The sequence below is a fragment of the Arachis hypogaea genome, chromosome 9 (assembly GCF_003086295.3).
Source record: "Arachis hypogaea cultivar Tifrunner chromosome 9, arahy.Tifrunner.gnm2.J5K5, whole genome shotgun sequence".
Lineage (NCBI taxonomy): Eukaryota > Viridiplantae > Streptophyta > Magnoliopsida > Fabales > Fabaceae > Arachis > Arachis hypogaea.
The window spans coordinates 44,250,562-44,254,268 of record NC_092044.1 but is presented as its reverse complement, the minus strand read 5'-3'; the positions used below and the strand labels follow the sequence as shown (position 1 = coordinate 44,254,268).

Below are 3,707 nucleotides of genomic sequence, written 5' to 3'. Positions count from 1 at the left end.
CTAAGCATATCTCTCTTCATGAGCAATTATACCAAGGAATTGGCTGATTATCAAGATTTGAGAGATTGAGTTACCAAGGGTTTGGGATTCAATCAATCATGATTACCAGGAGGTCAATGAGTTGCATGATTGAAGATGAGATGAACAGAATTTAATCCAAAGAGATCAACATCTCCTAATCCCAATGAATTCCCCTTATTCTTATCTCCCACATTCTTTATAGCTTTTTTTTATACATTCTACTAATTCCCCATTCCCATTTAAAATTCAGCCATTTATGTTTCTGTTCTTTACATTTATTCCATTTACATTCCTGCACTTTATTGCTTTTTTTTACTTTCATGCTCTTTATAATTCTTCAATTTAATTTACAGTACTCAATATTCTCTACTTGATTAGCTTAACTAATTAACTCATTAGCTAACACTGCTAAATCAATCAATCTCTGTGGATACGATCCCACTCCTCGTGGGTTATTACTTGACGATATTTGGTGCACTTTCCAAAGAACGGATTCATTTTATATGGGGAGTAAATTCCGGTCATCAAGTTTTTTGGCGCCGTTGCCAGTGATTGATTTGAATTGACAGTGATCAAGTGAATGAGCAGTTAGATTAAGCATTTTTTTAATTTCGTTTCATTCCTTTAAAATTTCTTTTAGAATTCTCTGTTTTCATTGCCTACATACAAACACTAACACGAGAACACTAACTGTTTGTTATTTTGCATCAATTAGTTTGGCTCACCCACCCTTCTTCCCAAGGGTGTTAACAATTTTTCTTTCGTGATTTTGTTTTGTGTATGACAGGGAGACAAGGAGTTGACATCTCCTACGACTCTAAACCCGAGAGAACATTCTTAAGATTGAGAAGAGGAGCAGTATCCAGAGGTAAAAAAGTGGTTGGTGAAGAAGAAAAAGAAGGTCCAACTCCAACCATGGAAGGAGAAGTACACAACCACCATGAAGAAGTTGTTGGCAACCATGCTCCACAAGAGAAGAGGGTGCTTGGCTCCTACATAAACCCCAACCCTGGGAATTATGGGAGTAGCATCCTGAGGCCGAACATAAATGCCAACAATTTTGAGCTCAAGCCACAACTCATAACTCTCGTTCAGAATAATTGTTCCTTTGGAGAAAATGCACAGGAGGACCCTAATCAACATCTGACTACATTTTCGAGGATTTGTGACACTGTGAAATCCAACGGTGTTCATCCGGACACTTACAAATTACTCTTGTTTCCCTTCTCCCTTCGGGATAAGGCATCAAAGTGGCTGGAATCATTTCCCAAGGAAAGCCTCACCACCTGGGAAGATGTTGTTAACAAGTCCCTAGCAAGGTTTTACCCTCCATAGAGAATCAATAGACTGAGACCTGAAGTCCAGACTTTTAGACAACAAGATGGGGAGACTCTCTATGAAACTTGGGAGAGATATAAAGATTTGACAAGGAAATGCCCCCAGACATGTTTAATGAGTGGGTGCAACTGCACATCTTCTATGAGGGGCTGTCATATGACTCTAAGAGGGCTCTAGACCACTCCTCCTCACTTAACAAGAAGAAGACAGTCGAAGAGGCCATAGACATAATAGAAATTATTGCCAGCAACGAGTATTTTTATGCCTCTGAAAGGACCCAAAAGAAGGGAGTGATGGAGCTCAATTCCATGGATGCTCTGTTAGCTCAAAACAAAATGATCACAACTCAGCTTGCAGCTCTAACCAAGAAAATGGAGAAGAATAAAGTCTCAGCTGTCCAAGCTCAAGCACCTCCATAAGAGGAAGAATTCGCAGAAGTTGAAAAGGGATGGGAACAAGCCAACTATGTGAACAATTCCTCTAGACCACCATATGCCAAGACATACAACCAAGGTTGGAGGAACTATCCAAATTTTGGGTGGGGAAACCAGCAAAACCACAACCCAGACCATAAGCCATACACTACAAGAAAATGGAACATTTGTAACAAAAAAAATTGTATCAAATTTAAAATTGCCACAAAAAAATAATATTTTGTAATAACGATTTTTTATTTTTACAAAAGAATAATGTTTTGGAACAACATTACAAGTTGTTACGAAACATGATAATATTTTGTAACAACCTGTTTTATTTTGTTACAAATTATGTTAGTTTTTGTAACGATATAGTGTTTTATTACAAAATATTACAATATTTTGTAACATAAAAAAAACAAGTTGCAAAAATTCAAAATATTTTATAACAATTTCTTTTTTTATTTCAAAAACTCCAATTGTTTTGTAACAAAACAACTTTTTGTTTCAAAAACTCCAGTTGTTTTGTAACAAAAAATTAATTTGTCACAAAATTCAATATTATTTGTAATAAGTTAATTATTTGTCACAAAATATAAGTATATTTTATAACAATTTTTTTTTCAAAATGTTAAACACTTTAAGGGTAAAAAAAATTGTGTATATTTTTTTTTCAAAATATTTTTATTTTATTTCAAAAATTAAAATTTTTTATATAGTGCGTAAGACCTAGAAATTTTAGAAGATCTTATTAAGACCAATTTTAAATTTATTTATCATTAAGTATTTTAATCCCTGAAATTATTCTATTAAAGATAATTAAAACAAATTCTGATTAATTGAGTTTAAAATAATTTAAGATTTTATCTGATTTTATAATTATTGAATTATTTTTTATATTTAAATTATAAAGTTTAGCAAATGTAAAATCATAAGAACTTTATATGATTTGGTTTAAATAATTTAAATTTTGGAATTTAATACTTTAATTCTTATAAACAAAGAAAATTAATTATATTATCTCTAATCCTTTAATTAGAATATTTCATTAAAATTAATTTGTAAATTTATGATTAAATCATATTTTTTTTAAAGATAAAAAAATTAATTGTATTACCATGTATTTTCAATTAGAGTAATTTATTGAGAATCAATAATAAGTATTTTTATACCACAAATAATATTTTAAAACAACTTTAGAGATTAAGTTAGTTTTTCAAATATTAATACTTTATGCTCTAATTTTATTAAAAATATTTTACTCAAATTAAACCCAAAATCCCTAATTCTATACACAAACCCTAACCCTTCCACCCCACCGTCTTACTGCCATTCACCACCGCCATCCCTTCCCAAAAACCCAATACTCAGCTGCTTCTAGAAACAAACGAAAAGAAAGAAATAAAGAAAGAAAGAAAGAAACAGAGGGAGCGAAGAGGAGAAAGGGGGAAAATAAAGGGAGAAAAGGAGAGAAAGAGAGGGGGAGCTGCACCGGCGGCACTGAACCCACCGCGTTGTTGACGCTGCTGAGGGAAGGAGGACCGCGACTGTCACAAGGAACCCTGTTGACGTCATCCTCGTGAGCTATCACCACTTCACCGTCCCTAAGTTGCAGCGCTGTGGAGCCAGCCTCGCCGCCATCGCCGTTCGTGTCCCATCGCCACCGCTGGAGAGAGGCCGCCGTCGCATCTAGCCACACCGTTACCACAGAGCCGCCGATCTGCCACTGGGAGATAGATCCATGAAGAGAGAAAGAGAGGGAGCTCACGCTGCCTTCTTACGCGTCAGATCTGCTGTTCGCCGTCACCGCCTCTGTTCCATCGTCATCACTTCTCGCAAGCAGGTCCTTCTCCCTTTCTCTTCCTCTTTGCCTCCAATTAATTATATTCGTTACTCAATTTCCTTGTTTATACAGTAAAATGTTGACGAGGC

The 3,707-nt window shown here is 35.0% G+C and overlaps 1 non-coding gene across 1 annotated transcript; it reads right to left on the bottom strand.

The window, feature by feature from the left end:
* Window positions 1–1,365: 1,365 nt before the first annotated feature.
* LOC112713266 (small nucleolar RNA R71) lies at window positions 1,366–1,472 on the bottom strand. Its single transcript, XR_003158240.1, has one exon. It is a non-coding gene; the product is annotated as a small nucleolar RNA R71 (small nucleolar RNA).
* Window positions 1,473–3,707: the final 2,235 nt, after the last annotated feature.